Below are 6,829 nucleotides of genomic sequence, written 5' to 3'. Positions count from 1 at the left end.
GTGAGCCTCCCGCTCAGCCAGGAGTTTTAAAGGATTTACACAAGCAGCGAAAGTCTGTTGAACCTGCAGTAGGAATCTTTTTTTTAGACCACTTGTCTGATCTGAACATCACCTCTGAAGACGTGAAAGAGCCTGGCAGAGCAGCTCATGTAACCAGGGTGAGCCTGGGGTGACCAGGAAACTCCAGCAGCTTCTAAGCCATGAGAAACAAAGCCTGGTGAAACGTGTTGGGAGTGAGCTTTGTGCCAAATTTGCTGCAGAGAGGACACCACACAGAAATATTGCATCTGTGAGAGGCAGCTGGACCTTGCATTGGCTAGCTAACCCCAGCTGAGCCCCTGTGAAAAGCTCTTCCCTAACATAGGAAGGGCCAAAAAAAAGTACAGAAGAGTTCATTGCTTCTGGAGCAGCACAGAGACATCACTGGCCACATGAAAGGATTTTTTCCTACCCTCAACAGCTTTCTGGCCCAGATGCCTGGAGCAGAGACTTGTGGCCCAAGCAGCAGCCTCCTGTGGTGGCATGCTCTGCGGCTTGTGTTCTACGCCTCTTCAGCCTGCCGTATTGGTGAGAAGTCCTGACAACAGGCAGGACTGGCTAAGCATAAAGCATCACTACCACTGCACAGCCCCAGGAAAGGTTTGTGCCACAGCCCATGGGAGCAGAACACTACCAATGGCACCTGATGAAGGATTCTGGGAGAAAACACCTACTGGAAGAGGGTTCATAGGGCAGGTGAAAGCTGCCACCCTGTCTTCTTTTGTGGAGATAACTCTAATGAATAATAACTTACTCTACCACAACATTCAGGAGTTCTCACTACATGCTTGCCTTCCTGGACAGCTGCCTGTGGGAGAGAAGGTGCTTTGGAAATCAGGATGAGCTACACATTTTGACATCTCTGAATGACCTAACCCATCAAGGAAATGGTGGGCCTTAGCCAGCAGGGAGAGGTGGACTCCAGCCTGACCACATCCAGGGAAGGAAGACCCATGGTGCTGTGAAACCTGGGCTCTTTCCAGGGAATGTGCAGTGGTAGCAACCTTCAGAGGGCGCTGTGCACACTGGAGTGCAGAGACACCAGCTGGCTTTATTTTGGTGTCTTCATTTACAATGTTACCCATTTATGAAGCAGCAGCCTTGAAAGTTCTCCATGAAAATGAAATGTAGCCAGCTGGAAAATGGCTCAAGCAAGAAAATCCTGTTCCCTTGGACAAACCCCCAGGCTTTGCTCCCTCATCTACTTCTTTTAATTGTTTTTATATCTTATTTCCCCTCACTTGAGTATTGAGTCAGAGAGGAAACCGAGTGCAAAGGGTAATGCCGATTAATTTTCAAAGGTATTTAGAAGATGAATAAAAACAAGCAGGAAATATTTTTTTCCTCTATGCTTTCAGTAATTCTAGAAGCTACTTGTAACACTGGTTAAGTAACAGCTATTATATTACAGGTGTGATTTTACACTAGAGAGTAGGTGGTTTTTTTTTCTTTTTAATGCTAAACAGGCATGGTCTATGCAAACACAGGTGAGTTGTTACCTGATAGGTGACACACTGCATGCTAAGTGCACAAATGCTGCAGGCTACTGGAGATGCAGCGTCCGGGAAATGAGTACTGCAGGCACCAGACTTGCTTGAGGGACCTCTTCTCCCCACCCTGAGTTCTTGCAAAGATCTCTTTGTGGTTTGCTCAAATATTGACTGTCGTTTTGATGGACTGAGCGGGATCCAGCCTGTGCATTGCTCTTGTGGTGTGGAGTCTTTTTCTAATGGGTGGCATTGAAATCTGAAAAGGAGTACTTGGGAGTTACATAATTGCCTGCTTATTGGCCTCTTCCCTCCCTCCCCGCTTTCTTCCAGGTACTTTAACCACAAATATTTTCTTGAGGTTGAAACTCTGTGTAAAATGTACGAGCTCTGAAACAAACAAGCTTGCCTAAAGGCAATGGAAAAGGGGGGGGAAGAGAGGGTAAAGGAAATGCTTTTTGTTATTAATAAGTGATATTACATGATTAACAAAACAAAGTTTTCCCTTGATACATTCATTTAGCATAGCTTAAATTCTAGAGTATTTGCAAACGCCTAACTTCGCCCGTTGGTTTCTGTTGTCCTTAGCGCAGCCCTTGACCTGCTCAGCCTGTGAGGCTGGCTGCCCGGGGCGTGGCGTGCAGCCCAGGATGGCCGCCCCCAGCGCCCGGTCCTTGGCAGCAGCCGCAGCTCCCCCGGGACACTGCGCCCTCGCCGGGGACGCGCGCACGCGGCTGACACGTGCAGGGAGCTCTGACCTCACGCAGCCCTCTGGCTTCAGGGACAGGGGATTTACCGAACGGATCTTCCTGGGGCATGAGGCCGGAACGGCATCGCAGCACGCCTAGAAGTGTCGCTCCCGCTCCGTGAAGGAGGCCGGGGCACGACCAGGCGCCAGCGGGCCTCAGATCCCGTACTGCCGGCTGCTCCCTTCGTTTTCGCTCGCTGCTTCCGCACCGGCAACCAGGCCTGGCCCGGCCTGAGCCAGCCACGGCAGCAGACCGCGCAGGCGACGGCAGGGCGAAGCAGCCCGTCACGCTGCATCGCGCCAGGCCCTCTGGCGGCAGCGGGAACTGTTCGGGGCCTATCCGCACCCGCCCCATGGGTCGGGGGGAAGCAGCAGGAGCCCGCAGCAGCCGCCAATACCCGCCGCAGGTACCTACCGACCGGCCCGGTACTAGCCACAAGGCGGAGCGACACGCAGCGCCCGCCGTCGGTTTGCGCTCGGGAGGCCGGCCCCATGCTCCTCATTGGTCGTCCAGCGCTGTCACTCCCGGAGGTGACAGCAGCGGCCCGGGGCTGGACTTCCTCGGTGCCGTGGCGGCAGCAGCGGGGCCGGCGGCAGGTGGGTGGCAGCGGAGCGGAGTCGTGGCGGCGGAGGGGCGCGGGTCTGCGGTAGCTGCTTGCTGCGGGCGCTCTGGTTGGCGCAGTCGGAGCTCCCCTGGGGTGGACCTGAGCCCGTTGCACTGGGGTCGGGCCTGGGCCGGCCCGGCGAGGCGAGTGCCGAGGAGAGAAAACTCAGCTTCCCGTCGGGTCCGCGGTGGGGCTGCTGCCAGTCCCCGTACCGCAGCGGTGCGTATGGGAGACAGAGCTAAAGGTGGCAGCGTGGGGGTGCGCGGCGTAGCGCGGCGGCATGGCGGAGCCCCGCAGCCCCCCTCCTGCTCGCCGCCTTCCGTGGCGCAGGACGCGCGTCCCCGGGCGGAGCCTGCCCGGGCCGGTGCGGTGAGCCAGGGGCGACAGTGGGTCTGCGGCAGGAGCCTGTGGGCGCTGCTACCGCATCACCTGGTACGGCGAGCAGGGGGGAGCCGCCGTGGGGTGCCGGTGCTGGAGGGGCAGCGGGTGTCCGAGGCCGTTGCCATCGTTCCCTGGGGTTGGGTGAGCCCGCCGGGCACCGCAGAGATCGCGGGCAGAGGCGGTCTGCGGCTGGGATGCAGCAGCAAGCACGGAAACCGAGAAGCCTGTATTGGGGGTGAAGGCTGGGAGGTGTTCTTACTGGGATTGCAAAATGGAGGTGATGTGGGTCTGTTACGGTTTGAGGATTTTGTCTATTTTAAAATGACATTTTGTGCGAGCGCCTTTTGCTTAGCGTTTATGGTTATACAATGGAAGTGCTCCCTTGCTGCCTTAACTCCTTCACTCGTAACACTTTGCATTCGGTTGCTTTATATCCCGGTATACACTGGACATTAGTTGGAGTAAAACGATGGCAGAAGGAAGTAGAAAGTGGGCTTGGAGGGTTAGCGGCAGAAAGCAGTACATTTTTTCATTATTAGGTAATATTAATAAAAGAAGCACATTTGCTAGGTGAAATCTCGCAAATAACAGGGAAGGAAGAAACCTTGTTTATTTGTGCCCTGCCAGCTGGCATACCTCTTTATTAGGAGAGCCCTGGTTGTCGCTTGTTTCAAGCACCGTATTTACTTTGCTGACTTTCCCAGGAAGGGTGCAGTTGTGATTGCAGCTAGGGCTTTAGAATGTGTTTGTGTGAAGAGACTGTATGTCGTGACAGGTATTAAAAAGAAAGAAAGGGGGGAAAAGAGGGGACACACATCTTGTCATCATCATCTTTACATGCAGGGTTATTTTACCAAACCAGAGCCGCTTTTTCACCAAAGGATAAATACTTAGTATGCCAGCTGAGTCTTATTATAGCAGAGTGTGGATCTTCTACCCACAATAGATTTCCTCAAAATAGTCCTCACAGCATGAGGTTTTCCCGTCTCTAGCTGCGCTGTGTACACCCTTCACTGTTTTGATGATGAATTATTCCTGGAATGTCAGAGTTTGAGGATGTTATACCTTCCTCATCTTTATTTTTGTTGTTGTTGTTATGTATGGGGAATCTCCACAAATGACCAGCTTTGCTGCATTGCATCTGTTCTTATCGCTAAAATGTGGGCTGTGTTGTGATCTGTGAAGAACAGGACTAGGTGATGTGGCTGGGTACCGCAGCTGTTGTGTTTTGCCCCTCGATTTTTAAGAGGGACTGGGAACTTTCATGTCCTAACATGCATTGAAAGAAAAACACCTTCACTAAGGGTTTGTTCTCTGAATATCACATAAACATTCCTATTTTTGAAAGTGTATTGAGCTGGGTGGTAGGAATAATTAGACACTCTTTCAGATAAGTAAACCTTATCTTCATTTTATATATGTATCTGTATGTGCAGATACATTTGTGTTAGTGCCTGCCCACGCTAGAAACTTTTTATATATTTAGTGTGAGGAGGGTATGCAGCTTCTAGAGGTAGTTTGCAGCATAATGTGCATTTTTGCTTCCTCCCCTAATTCAAAGAGTAATGGCCTTCATCAGATTGGAAATGGACCATGAAATTGTCATTTCAAGCCTTGTTGTGTTTCAGAACACAGCTCCCACTTGAACACATGAAGTATTAAGACTTTCAGTAACTTGCTGTGAGGAGAATAAAGCAAACATGGTTTTTAAAATGTGTGATGTCTTCAAAATAAGTGAATTTAAAATGTGGCTTATCAGGCCGTTTGAAAATATTTAGCGGTGCCTGTGTGCTGGCAGGGGAAGTGGCTATGTTGTTTTCACTCCTGAGTGCAGAGTAGTACTCTCTCACCTTGGAATAGAGTTGCACAGGGATTTATCCGCAGAATGTTTGCAGGATGGGAATGGAATTCAAGGGATGATGTAAAAAACCCACCCAACTACCTAAAAGTCTAAGACCAGATTTTGTAAAGGGTCTGGCGTGCCTCATTGCCTGCTTTTAGGGATTGTTAAACTGGAGGGTGCTTCAGAAAATCTGGCCACTAACGCGAATGAGGGTTGATCTCCTCTGAAATATCACCCCAGTGTGCATATGAATTACTGAGAATTTGAACTCCTCTGTTTTAAATAGTGTCTTACTCAGAGGAAAATCCATCTCTCACCAACCACATTGCGTTCCACTGCCCGTTAACTTCTTGTATGGAATATGAACACAGGGAAAGTAATTAAAGTATTTTTAGCATTTTAAATGAAATTAGCGCTAGGAAAGGTACCTCTAGTCCATGGGGGGCAGACTGTTCAGGAACACTTTTAGAAAGGTATCCCAAATTAGTATTTAGCTCATACTGTACAATGACATTGTCATTCAGGTTGTGTGGTGGTGAAGATCTTTTCATCTCAGAGGTAACATCCACTTATACTATCAGGGAATGATCTTTGGGTCTTCAGGTTTGCTGCTGCTACGCTGCTTATATCCTTGTAAGAAGGAAATTCCCCAGGCGGAGTGAAATGGCAGTCCCTGATTTCTGCTGTCTCAGATGTCAGTTTTGAAATGACTCCCTGCCTTAGTGTTGCCACCTTCAGGGTGTTGCTAATGCTGGGTGGGTTTGTTTGTTCTGTTTTTTTTCTTTCTGTTTTTCTTTTCCCTCTCTCTCTTTTTTTTTTTTTTTTTTTAAGACAGAACATGCAGTTTGCTATAAATATAGCAATTGTGTCATTTAAAGCATATGCATGCACTTTAGTTTTACTGCATCTCATGGCATTCCTATTCATAGTGTAAGAAATAATATAGTCAACAGAGTATCTTCCATCAGGCTTTTTGTGCTGAGGACAGCCAAGCACAGAGTGTACAAAATGATTTAACCAGACAGAGCCTTGTAGCCTGCTTTTTCCTCTGTCCATTGGAGCTGGCCAGTGATAAGCATGTGTGTGGATGTGATTGAATTGTGTTATTCTATAAAAGAGCAAGGGCTGCTAGAGTTAAATGGGATTCATAGCATGCTTTAAGGCACCTAATAAAAGATCCTAGTAAACGGTTTGTGGTAGGAAATTGCACCACTGATGTACAACTGGTAAATCCAGCCCTCTCCTTCCCCCATCCAGTTCAGTCCTGCCTCAGTGGAAGGGACCACAGCTGACAGGCAGGGATAGTGGGGTAAGAGATAACACTGTTGCTTGGGGCTTAGATTAGGAAAGGCTTTATTGCTAATACCTAGAGCCTGAATTAGCACCAGGCTTTGGAAACAAATCATATGCATACTTTTCCTATCTGGAATCTTGTTTCCTTGAGGTGCTTCAAGGGTTACGTTTTGCTTTCTTATTCTGTGTGAGGTTAGTAAGTGCTGCTGCTGTAAATTGCCTTAGCTTGAAACTTGGCATGGTGAGTCATAAGACTCGATGTCTTGGATCTTTAATTTTCTTTCCTTAATCCCTTTGCAGAAAAAGCTTTAATCGGTTTCTGGTTCAAGCAGAGGAGTTCTCAATGTCTTATTAATATGGCATGTTTAACAAATAACCCAAACCTCCTGAGATTAGGAGTGACAAGAGAGTGTTACTAAAATCATTCACATGC

General features: G+C 48.9%; 1 protein-coding gene across 1 annotated transcript in view; it reads left to right on the top strand.

The window, feature by feature from the left end:
* The first annotated feature begins 2,806 nt into the window (after positions 1-2,806).
* Positions 2,807-6,829, top strand: part of LOC104298056 (probable E3 ubiquitin-protein ligase HERC3) — a 51,435-nt gene continuing 47,412 nt past the window's right edge. Inside the window, exon 1 of the mRNA XM_054164943.1 lies at positions 2,807-2,871. The gene's annotated coding sequence lies outside the window, so the exon portion shown is untranslated. The remainder of the gene's footprint in view (positions 2,872-6,829) is intronic.

The sequence above is a fragment of the Dryobates pubescens genome, chromosome 1, assembly GCF_014839835.1.
Source record: "Dryobates pubescens isolate bDryPub1 chromosome 1, bDryPub1.pri, whole genome shotgun sequence".
NCBI lineage: Eukaryota > Metazoa > Chordata > Aves > Piciformes > Picidae > Dryobates > Dryobates pubescens.
This window is presented reverse-complemented; position numbering and strand designations above follow the sequence as displayed.